This window comes from Pseudorca crassidens, chromosome 10 (genome assembly GCF_039906515.1).
Source record: "Pseudorca crassidens isolate mPseCra1 chromosome 10, mPseCra1.hap1, whole genome shotgun sequence".
Classification (NCBI taxonomy): Eukaryota; Metazoa; Chordata; class Mammalia; order Artiodactyla; family Delphinidae; genus Pseudorca; species Pseudorca crassidens.
The window spans coordinates 31,200,733-31,213,762 of NC_090305.1; the positions used below are offsets into that span (position 1 = coordinate 31,200,733).

Here is a 13,030-nt window from a genome sequence, read left to right on the forward strand (position 1 = left end):
AGGAGGGGTTTCCTAGAGGACATGAAGTCTGAGCTGAGTTTTGAAGATTGAGTAGAAGTCAGCTAGACACAATTGGAAAGGTTATTCAAGCCTGCTGGAACAAGAGATTCAAAGGCATAGCAGCAGGACTTATGTGGAGAGCTTCTGGCCTGGTAGCAGTGAACAGTGGCTGGGGAGAGGGGTAGGCGATGAAGATAGAGATTGGATTTGGACAGGGGCTTCAGAAATCAATAACTAGATACTACACTGCCACTACTATTTTAGTATTATCATTTCAGATGGCTAGATGAACGAGAGGGAACTGTCGCAGCTCTACTTGAATGAAATCATTTAGCTCACTTTGTTGCAAGTACAAGTAGAGGAAAAAATGTCTTTTCCTTGACTCACATACCTGAAATCGTTAGATTCTCTTCCTAAGTTACATATTTCTCAGTTTCTCATTTTTTAGAAAGGCAATGTATGAGTGGTTCCTGAAAGCCCTTCCACCTTGGAAGGCTGGCTTGTTTGTAACTTCAGTACATTTCGTAGTCAGTTTTCTTCAGTGAGTAAAAGCTGAATTTCCATGACCAGCGTGTCCCAACAGTTACAAATTTGAAATTAGTGAAAGCTAAATTAATGTGATTTTATCAAATAATAGTTATGCAGAGCTATAATCCGGTCATATTTATTTATGAATTTCTGTATGTTTATTTTCAGCTTCTGAGATGTACGTATGGGCTCCCACGATGGGATTGGTTCCCTGAAGGCAGGCTGGGGCTTTATGCTTTGCAGTTTTCCACTCTTTTTTATTCTTAACTCTAAATAGCATGTAACATAGTGCTCTGCAAGGAGAATAAAGCAAATGTTCAGAATTCTGTCAGAAAGTCTTTTTTAACTTAACGTGTAAGTCTGATTATTGCTCCCTGTGGGAATTTTGCCTAAGGAGGAGAGGGGCTTTTTAAAAAGAACTGACAACATTAAAATACTTATTTCTACTTGTGTGTGTGTGTGTGTGTGTGTGTGTGCTTATGTGTATGGGTGGTGTTGTTTATCTTATTTTCATGGATGGAGAATAAAAGGCAATTAAATGGGGATTCATTGAGTTAAGGATTTTGAATTCTTTTTGTAGTCAGTCTTGGTTTTTTGTTTGTTTGTTTTTTAGATACGTCTCCCAGAACAGAATGCATTTTACGTGATAGTCCAAATAACCAAGGCGATAGAAAAGATCCTTTTTACATATGTAGGTCAGATACTACACTGTTTTAAATATTTAGAAAAGGAAGATAATGCCATTTTGTAAAGTCCTTTTTAGGACAAAATGTTAAGAAAGGGATACTTCTTTAATAAAAATAATTACATGTAGATAACTTAGTACTAGTAGTTTCTTAAGCACTAAGGTAGTTTTCCCTAATAATACCTTACCTGGTGTGCCCTCCCTGTTCTAGGCAGATAGTAAGCAGTCTTAAACCATGTTCTAGGCATTTTGCAAACATTTACCACTATAAGGGGGAATTAGACTAAATGGAGTCTTAAGTAAGTTTGACTTTTTAAACATCTTTTAATAATGAAATTTAATTCTGTACCATAATGTAAGGTATTCTGTACTTACTATCGAATACAGTTGACACTTCTGGAAGATGTGCTGCATGTTTCTTAATCTTTAGCTTTTTTTACCTTATTGCATAGGTCTCTGGAGTATCTTTGTACCCTTATAGGAGAAGCCCCTAATCATCTTCTAATAACCTAAGGAGAAGTAATTATTATTATCTCACATTTCAAATGAGGAAACTGAGGCCCAGAAAGACAAAGTCACTGATTCCTAAGAATATGCAAATACCTTTGTAATGTCCTATTGGCACAAGACAGTTTTACCTGGTTTCAGGACTTGTGACTAGTAGCGAGGAGGAGATGTTTAGACTTCTTTTTTTATCAATCAATGCAGGATAAGAATAAGGGCACATTCTCTCTTTTCATTTTGTGTTCCTTGAAATTTCTGTTTCATAAGCAATTTTCTGATTTGGAAAGTTTGCCATTTACAGTTTATTAATTTTGACGGTTTATAAAGAAATGCATCTGAGTTAAACTTTGAACTTACAGACTTGTAAATTAATGAAATATTGCAAATCTATGAAAACCTTATGTTATTGATTATATTGGTCTTTGTAAACTAAGGAAGTAGATATCCAGAAATCTGAGTTTAGCTTTACACATCTATCTCCTTGAAGGCAGAGACCATGGCTATTTTTCTCAATATGGTAACCTAGCTTCTAGCACAGTGTGTAGTGTATAGTCGGCACTCAATAAATACTTGTTGAATAAATGAATGAATGAAGACAAATGGAAAGCCGAAGCTTGCTTTAGTCTTGCTTCTGTAACACATGACACAAAACTGCCACCTGTTCTCAGTTGAGATTTCTTGGCTAAAATCAATACTAACTCACTTTTGAAACGGAAGAAATAAATGACACATCAAGATCTTGACATCCAACTTTTTGACCACACATACAAAGGAGGAAAAATCTCTCAAGAGAGAGGAGATTGGGACTTCCCTGGAGGTCCAGTGGTTAAGTCTTCGCCTTCCAATGCAGGGCGTGCAAGCTCGATCCCTGGTCGGGGAGCTAAGATCCCACGTGCCTCGCGGCCAAAAAACCAAAACAGAAAACAGAGGCAATATTGTAACAAATTCAGTAAAGACTTAAAAAATGGTCCACATCAAAAAAATTTTAAAATCTTTAAAGAAAAAAAAGAGAGGGGGGATAATTAATTTAAATGTAACAAACCCAAAGCTATTGGCTCATTGGGGGGTTGTATTCTGGATTCCTTATCACTGGCAATATATTTAATCAATTATGCATCTTAACGTTGTGGTGATTCTCTGTCATTCAGCAGAATTATTGATAATCAGTATCAGGAGAATATAGTAGAAATACAATATTTAGTGTGTTGCTCAAGAGTACAAATTTCTATTTGAAAAAGGTTTTTGTTTCTGTTTTCGGTGCTATAGTCTGTGTAAGAGTAAAAGCATTCAGAGGAAATAGGACTTGGCAAGTATACACTTTTCAAATAAAGTTCAAAAGTTCTGAATGCTATTTTAATAAAATAGTTTATAAGATCATATCAAAACTTCTGAACAGCTAATATAACTAATCATGTGTTTTTCCGACTATTCTGTATCTGCATGTACATACATGGATTACATATTTAAACTCTTACGTTTGTGTTGGGTTTTGAGTGCTTTTTTAAAATTTTGTTTTACTTTACAGAATAGCATTGTTTTTCTAACACAATAGATTTTTATATTTTCCCCATGATACTTTAGACCGGAGGCCAGCAAACTATGGCCAGTGGGCCAAATCTGACCCTTTGCCTATTTTTGTAAATAGAGTTTTACTGGAACACAGCCATGCTCATTCATTTATATATTGTGCATGGCTAGATGTGTGCTACAGTGGCAGAGTTGAGTAGATGTGACAGAGAGTATGGCCTGCAAAGCTGAAAATATTTACTCTTTGGCCCTTTACACAAAGAGCTTGCTGGCCTCTGCTGCAGATCATATGTAGGCTGTGACCGCGTCTGATCTGTCCGTCACTGCTCATCTGCTTAGTGCCCTGCTAGAGTCTGGCCAACTCCAAAATCCTCTTGCAGGTTAAAAAAACTGAAAGCCTTTATTCTTATTTCCATAACCATTGTCCTGAACTTGGTACATCTTGTAAATTTTATCCAAGCATGGCAAAGATAAATCCTACTTGTCTAATAAAATTTTCTTAGCTGTGTTATGTCAGAGTTTTTTTGTTTGTTTGTTTTTTAAGTAAACTGATGGAAACATTTCAGAGCAAAACCTAAATTCTTTAATACTACAGAAATACACATAAATCAATCCTAACAAGCAGTTTTTTATTTCTTCCTTCAGTTTTGACATTGCTATTTTATGGTTGATTTTTGTTGAAAGCCTTTCACACCTTAGGAAAGTAGATTTGAAATGTTTAGGCAATGCCTATCCACATACTAAAACACTTTTCTTCCCAGAGGAAGTATAGTAATTTATTCTTTTAGGGGTGTTGTGACTTAAATGCATCTTTTTCTTCCTGTTTCTTGATCCAATGTAATTAAATAATAGATTTTATTTCATAACTTTTCAGAAGGAATAAAGGGGAAATTATGTTCAGCAGACTTGTTTATTTTTTTCTGTGCCCTTCTAAAGTTTAAATGGGATCCTTTCTCTCTGCACTAAAGGGAAGTAAAATAGCCCTTTCAAATCAGTGTTCTTGGAAAATGAATGTTAATTAAAATACACTTTAAGAACAGAAACGTAATTTTTTTCTGAAATATCTAATGGTTAAATCTAAGTTAAATGCTACACTGAAAATAATGCTAAGATTTTTAATAACATTTAAAAATCAGTGCCATAATATATACACAGTGAGGTGTAATTTCACTAGTTGCCAACTTAATCCTTATCAAGTAAGTCTTAGTTTTTATACCAAGAGAAGCAGGTACTTAAAGCTTCTAAAAATCATGCCTTCTTTTCAAATTGTATTTTTTATCTAATATGCTATATTCACTTATTTATGTTATATATGTATATTATAACATAATATACTTAGGTTATGTATGTATAAATATACAGAGACATCAACACATATAAGGTTTTCCCCCATTGTTATTTTTTTTTATAAAAATGGGACAATATTATATACACTTTTCTGCATCTTGTTTTTCTTGCTAAAAAATTCTTCATAGCAATTCCTTTCAGTCAACTAGTGAAACTCTATTTCATTGTTTTTTGATGACTGCAGGATGTACCATGACATAGGGACACTATAATTTATTTACCTTTCCTCTGTTGATAAGCATTCTTTTTTCATCATTAGTTTATTTGATTAATCTCAATATATAGTCAGATTCTTTTCCTCATATTCCTGTTAGCAATAGAAGTTGTAACTCCTTTTCATTTTTGCCTGAATACTGACTGGAAGAAATAGCTCATTTTACTTGAATTTGCAATCTGATTACTGGTAACTCTGAGCGTCTTTGTATTGGTTGACATTTGGATTTGATACTCTTTAAATTGCCTGTTCCTATTCTTTGTCCATTTATCTATTGGATTATTTTCTTATAAATTTCTAAAAACTTTTATTACATATATTACATGTCTTTAATTTACATTGCAATTTTTTTTCAAATATTCCATGAAAGTGTTTTAAATTTTTATATAATCAATTGTGTTTATATTTTCCTTTTTGAACTTCCAGCTTTCAGTAAGGATGTCTTTCTAAAACTTAGATTGCATACGTTGTGTCCTAGACCATCTTGTAAGATTTTATTGTTTTGTTTCTTGCTGTGTAACAAACTACCTCAAAACATGGTGGGATTAAAATCAGAATTTATTTTATTGTTTCTCATGGTTCAATGACTTGCCTTGACTGGGTGTTCCACTCGTCTTGCTTGTGGTCTCTCACATGGTTGTGCTCTGGTGGCACCTGGAGCTAAGCCATCTGGAGTCTTGGCCAGTATTCTTAGGAAGGCTGGACCTCTCTGCTTCACTGTGTAGACTCACAGCCTTTCCTCTCCATCTCATCTGGTCTCTTTATATGGTCTGTCAAAAGAGTCTTACATGGTATCACCAAACTCCCAAAAGTTTGAAAGTAGAAGCTTCCGCAGCTACCTGCTTACCTAGGCAGGTAAGTCCTGGAGCATCGCTTCCTCTACACTCTGTCCATTAGTACGCGTTGCAGGCAGCCCAGATTCAGTGCTGGAGAGAAGTACATGAGGGCATGTGGGCATGAGGGACTTCTTTGGAGACCAGCCACCACGATATCTACATTTTCTATGTGAGTTTCTAGCCACGCCTACAAATGTCTTCCATACTTTTGGATTGTATATATAGTTCCTTAGATAATCTTTCATGATTTTTATCATTTTGTCTTTTACATTTTAAGTTTTTCTTTTTTTTTAAGGTAGTAATTAAAACTGCCCAAGCAGCAAAATTTATTGGTATTGCACTACTAAGAGTAAATTTAACATGATAATGTTTTTACAGAAAGCCAGTATTTGAACAATCAACCGTAAAAATGTTTTAAAATACAAAGGAAACCTTCCATCATTCAAACCATATTTAAGGTAAAAGGTTTCTCATTTCTCAACTGGTGTTACTTACATCAGAAGCTTTCAAAAAGAGCATAGCTGTTAAGACACAGGACTTTGTTCATTTTCTCAGTGGAGAGTACAGATGGCATTTCTAGTCGACTTTGGAAGTGCAGTAATCCTGCAAACATTTGAACTCCTGGTTCATAGACATGAGTCACTGGAAATCCTTTACTTATGATAGACACACTCAATATAAGTGAAAATCAATGTAAGTAAAATCCTTATCCTTTCATTAACACAGAGGGGAAAAGAGAAAGCTATTCAGTCAGAATGTAATAAACCCTGAAACACAAAAAGTAATACCACTCTAAAGGTTATCAATTCATTTAACTGTAAGGTGCACCAACAAGGTTGGTTTTGGGGTTCCTTTTCTGCTTTTCCTAAATGTTTGACAATCAAAACAAGCACCAAAAACTTCATTACTACCATAGACAGAATCACTCCAATGGTTTACTTACACAGTCTTTCTCTAAACATTAAAATGCCCTAGAAGGTAAAGTAATAAAACGCTGCTATAATTAAGGTAAAAATTAAATGTTAAATCATTTTACATGAGACAAAAATTATTACTGAATAAAGTTTTCAAACCTATTTAGTTATCACATTTACTCTAAAGTTCAGTTTTCTCAAGTGGAATATCATGTTTAGCAAAACCATTTCATTAATTTTTTTCTGCCAGATTTTGTAGGTCCCAAATTACTTGTTTAACATGACTCAGCATAAGTATCTTCACCTTTTTCAGACTAAAACCTACTCCCAAGAAAACTGTTTTAAGACTACGTATCTTGCATGAACATTACCTAGTCTCCACAGCATCAAAGACACTTCAAATCTTGTTTTGGAAATAGGCGGGAAATATAAAGAAATCAATTCTTATTCCCTTTCCCATCCAAACTAAACTGTATGCCCTTATTTTGATGGTCACTTAAGCCAGTTAATATATGAACCATAATTCCATTTGATTAGATTAATCATTTTATTCTGAAATAAGACTTTTAAATTTTCATTAAACAGGTAAAATTAAAAATCTGAGTTGTATGAATCAATAGTTAGCAAAGACAAATTTTTTATAAAGTATTAAGCTAATAAGCAAACGTCAAAAACAATTAGAAAAAATATGTATATTGTGTGTATATATATACACAAATATATGTATATGCAAAATAGTTCATGGTTTTATTTTCCTTCCCTATTTATTACTGAAGAAAAACAGTTTATAATATTTATAAAATGGAAGTCAGGTTAGCTGTCTCCTGTCCTAACTTTGGGATGAAATTAGCAAAAAAGTAAAATTAAAGAATCAGTTCTTTGGACTCTCACATTTGAAATTAAAAGGTACTTGTACAAGATCCAAACACAAACCTAAAACGACCACTAGAGACAGCAGTGCCCTGGGACAGTAGTGAAATGTACAAAGAAACTCTGCCATATGTCTTTTGTGCTTTTCTATCAGTGCATGTCCTGTGTGTTAAGACCTGAAGAGTACTGCTACTCTTTTGTTCCAAAAGTATTCAATATTAACACATCTAGCTAATCAAACTGCTGAGGAATAGTTACTACCTTTCTCAATTTCATTCACAGTTGAGAACCTTTGCTTCCATTTCCTGCCATTTTAAGTTTTTAATTCATCTGAAATTTATGTTTTGTATTGAAAAAGATAAAATCATTTTTCTCTTCAGATAGTTAGCTGTTTTTCAAACCATTGATGAAAAATTCTGTTTTCTCACTGAAATAAACGGTCTTAAATCCTCATCTATTTCTTTCCTTCTGTCTTAAATCCTCATCTATTTCTTGTTCTGTTCTACTTTCACACATAACCTCTTCCTTTTTATTCCTTTGCCTTTCCTTTTCTCCCTCGATCTATCACCCCTCTTTCACTGCAGCCACTTCGACTCCAAGTGGGAGGCGTTCTCCTCCAAATAAACTGTGTGATCCAGCGATAGAAATTGTAATTACAGATTACAATTATAAGTTTTTTAGTCATTGTTTACATTGTTTTGACTCTCAGATCACCTGACTTCTTAGCTGAGTTGTGTAGTATACCATATTTGCATTTTCTTACTTGTAATTTTTGTTTTAGTTTCCTTGAAACAATCATCTTAACTTCTTTTTAGTTTTATATTTATCTACCAGTAATTCCTACCCAGATCTCCTCAAGTGTGTATCTCCTTTCAGTATAAATAAAAAAGGTGTGTGTCCCATAATTCCATCTTTGTTAAGGAACACCTTTCCCAGCTCCCTCCAGTCTGGAGAGGTTGCTCTTTCGGCTCCTTATACATCTGCCAGCCTGGGTAGATCTACTTTCACATCATGGGAACGTCCTTCATTCTCTGTGGGATCACTTATGTCTTACATTACTTCCTACAAGACAGTAAATCAAGGAAAATTCTTCTTGTTTCTTGGTTTATTCCCGTGTTTTGTTGGAACACATTGTCCGTTAGCTTCCTAAGAAAGAGTCCACGGAAGGTGAATGTTTATATAGTTTGCGTGTCTTAAATTACTTTATTCTACCTTCACAGATTTTCGACGGTTTGCCTATGTGTGAAAACTTATAGGTTAGAAATTATTTTATCTCAGGATTTTGAAGGCATTTCTCCATTACTTTCTGGTGTTAAAAGTTGTTGTAATGACACATTCTTATTTAACCTTTACATGTAACCTCGTTTTTTCCTTTCTTCTGTAAGTTTTTAGTATCTACTCTTTGTCCTCAGAATTCTGAAATTTCATAATGATACATCTAGAATGTTTTACATGACATGCACCACTCCCCCTTGGCCGCTTCTCTGATTTTAACCCTGACTGTTCTCCTCTCCACAGCTAGACTAGCCTCCTTTCTCTTCCTCCAGCATGATCATGCATGGTCTTGTCTCAGAGCCTCTGTGCTTCTGGTTCCCCCTGCATGGAATGTTCTCCCACATATCCATGTGGCTCACCCCCTTATTTCTGCTCAAATGTTACACTAATAATGAGTCCTTCTCTGATCACCATGATAAAATAACAACCCACAGCCACCCCTCCAGTACACCTTATCCTACTCACTCTTTTTATTTTGGCGAAGGAATTATTATGACATCTTAATTTATTTATTATTCGTCTCCTGACCACTAAAATTTAAGCTCCATGACAGTGTGGACTTTGTCTATTTCGTTCAATGTTGTATTGCTTAGAATCGTGCCTGGTTCTCAGTAGAAATTTGTGAATGAATAAGTGAATGTGACTTGGTGTGCCCTTTTACATCCATTGTGTTGAGCAATTAGTAGATTCAGTTTGGAATCTTATGTTCTTCAGTTCTGGGAAGTTCTCTTGAATTATTTCTTCACCTCCTTTTTCTCTTCCAGACTTCTGTTTCAGGATGGTAGACCTGGATTAATCCTCTAATTTTTCATTTCTTGTCTTAGTTAATTACTTATACTATATACTAGGTTAAGCGTGTTGGAGAAGTAAAAATGCAAAATGAGTTTTCTACTTACGATTATTTTTTAATCTATAGTAATTACTTATATTTATTTAACAACTGGCATTATCACAGAAGTAAATCGTTTGGGGTGGTTTTTCGTTTCTAATTCACAGCTATGACTGTGGCAATACATATGTAAAAAAATTATTTAAACAAATACATGTCGTAAATATTGATAGGGGCAGGGAAAGCTATAAGTATATAACACCTGAATCCAATTAGTTGGTGAAAATTCCCCTTCCAACCTTCACCCTTACCTATAAGGGGGCAGAGAGAAGAGCTTCTAGTCAGGTTCTGTGCTAGTAGTTTTCACATTAACTCCTACATACATCCTTTTGGGAAGAAAATGACTAAGGTACAGTAGGAATGAATATTTCTTGAGAATTTGATATGAGAAATGGTACCAGCCACTTTGCATATATAATTTAATATGGTCCTTACACAATCCTGAAATACAAATGTCATCACATCCATATTAAAAATGGGAAATTGCAGGTAAGACACATTAATGACTGAGCACGAGGTCACACAGTCAGTATCAGATCTGAAGCATCAACTGGTAACTTTGAGTTTAAAGTTTTTTATTTTATTGAAGTGTAGTTGACATACAATATTATATTATTAGTTTTAGGTATACAACATAGTAATTTGATATTTTTATAGATTATGTGCCATACAAAGTTATTATAAAATATTGACTCTATTCCCTGTGCTGTACATTACATTCTTGTAACTTTGAATTTTATATCTAGTAGTTTGTATCACTTAATCCCCTTCACCTATTTTGCCCCTTCCCCCAACACTCTCCCCTCTGGTAACCACTAGTTTGACCTCTGTATTTGTGAGTCTGTTTCTGTTTCGTTATAATTGTCTTAATAGCATGTTAAGACTTCTAAAATAATTGCTATGTGTCTAAGAGTAGATCTGTATGGGCCATATGAAGAATTCTTTTTCTACTCCAAAAAACAAAACACACACAAAAATATTTACAGAAACTTATCAGAGACTTTAAAAACTCCATTAAATCTATATTGAACTGCTAATTCTAAGTCCTGGAAAGTGCTACATGTTGACTGGTCGAGTTACTGAATTTTATGTATTTAAATATTATTTTATATAAGGATACTATTAAGTATAGTTTACATGAGGAAAATGGAAAAGTTAGCTGTCTACTAGCTGTGGGATACAGTGGAAACAGAGAGATATTGTCTGACAGACTTGGTCTAATCCCATCTTAGTCATTTTAATGCTCTGAGCTGCTGATTCCTTATCTATAACAAATCTACAAAATACTAATATCGCTTAACCTGTAAGATTTTTGTGAAGATTAGAAAAACTAACAATTTTTAAAATATGTAAAAAATGTCAGACATCTTGTAGTGTATTCAATAAATGCTAGTTTATGTTCTTGTTACTCTTAGTATTGGTGCTATCCTTTCTAAAATTAAGTATTGAAATCTGTAATTACAATTTCTATCGCTGGATCACATAGTTTATTTGGAGGAGAACACCTCCCACCCATTTCTATATTTAAATTGTCTGAACAGAAATATTTTTGGAATGGGATGAAAAACATTCTGCTTTAGGTATTTGGGGGAAAAGTGGCCCTAGTAAGGTGATCCTTGATAAATCTGAAGGCTCACGTGATAGTGGATATCTCATGTTTGTCCCTCCAGACCCGCTATTCACCCTTCCTCCTTTTCTGTAACCTGGGAGGCTCATCTCTTTTAATCTGCTTGCCCTCTCACTTCTGGTTCAGTGTGGCCAGTGGGAGACGCCAGCAGGAGACCTGAGAGTGGTATGAATGTAAGGCCAAGGTTGCTTGTGTCCCTGTCAGGTGACTTTTCCAGCTTCTAGGTTCATAGGACAACTGCCTTTCCCTTAACTCTCTAAGCCTAATTTAACAGTGGTTTCCTGTTGTTGTTAGATCCAGGAGGATACCACACTATCCCTGGAATTTCCCAAAACCCTGCTCTCATCTATGTAAATAGTTTCTGTTTCAGCTCTTCCTCCAGCTACCTGGTTTAACTATGCTTTTTCCTTCCAAGCCCCTGACTGATAAACATCAAATAACTATCAACAGTCCCATGTGGGTCATCCCCAAAGATGCCCCAGACACACATACATACATTAGCTGAGACTCAGCCAGGTAAATTCTAAAGATTGAGGTTTTCTCTAAATCCTGATTAGAGACTAGGAGGCACAATTTGATTTGCCTTTAGGCTGGAGGTTGATCGTGGCTGATATTTTAACTGAACTAACTCCAATGGAGTCAGGATATTTTTTTTAGACATTTTAGAGAATTTGTAGCAATGTCTTGGGACTCTTCAGATTAATAACCTTAATGTAGTGTGTGGCTTCCTTGTGGAACATTTGCAAAGGTGTTAGCTGATTGTACTCTTCAACACAGTGTACAAGTTATGGTACTTATTTCCTAATTCTTTGATTTTCAGCATTAACTTGTTTAACTTATTTTAAATAAAATTTTTGTAATATGTGCTATTATTTATTATGCATCTTTACTAAAAAATAAGCACAGTCTATAAAATCTATGAGATTAGGAGCCATGTTTTGATATTTTTTCTTGTTGTTTGCTTGCTTGCTTTGCTTCTGACCGGTTCCAAGCCCAGTGGTTGGCCTATACTAGGTGCTCAATAAATACGTATTGAACAAACCAAGGGCCAGTGTTCAATTAAAAGTGATAGATTTTTAACCTCCATGCTTACTTATTTCATTTTCACCTCACCTACAAGACTACAGTTTGAAAGGCTCCCCTTCCGTGGCTTCTCTTTTTGTAATATTGCTGTCCTGCAAATCCACAGAAGGAAATAAAAGACTAATATTTGTGGGGCAGAGAATTATGTTTTAGGCATTATCTTTTCTGTGTTCATTTTTTCTTCCTCACTTGTTCTTTTTAACATCCCTGTTAAAGGATGTTAAAAGTTAACTGTTATTTTTCCTGGATTTGTTTGTTTGTTTGTTTTGGTTAGCACAGTCTCAGTTATGTTTAGTTATTGGCCACATTCACACAGAGCTCATACTAGGATCAGCAGTCCTCAGCCTTCTTCCTCTAGTCCCTGTGCCAATTTCCACGCACCAGTCATGCCGCTTCTTGTTTTACGTGGCTTTTGCCAAATGGCTTAACTACCGTTTCACTTTTCTCTAACACGTTTTAATGGAGAGTTTGCATTCTGGAAGGGAAGCCTTTATCTCGTAAAAAGATCTTTACAAAATACGGTGATAATAGTAAGCTGACTGAAGTCATACAAGGTCCCCGGGAAGCACAATGGAAAGGGAATGATTAGGCCTGTGCTTTAGTTAGAGGAGATCTCAGAGGCTGTGGCACCTACCTTGCATTTTTTTTTTTTAACATCTTTATTGGAGTATAATTGCTTCACTGTGGTGTGTTAGTTTCTGCTTTATAACAAAGTGAATCAGCTATACATA

The 13,030-nt window shown here is 34.9% G+C and overlaps 1 protein-coding gene across 4 annotated transcripts in view; it reads left to right on the forward strand.

Moving 5' to 3' along the window:
- SUPT3H (SPT3 homolog, SAGA and STAGA complex component) overlaps window positions 1-13,030 on the forward strand; it is a 449,480-nt gene that overhangs the window by 255,505 nt on the left and 180,945 nt on the right. The gene's annotated exons all lie outside the window — the stretch shown is intronic.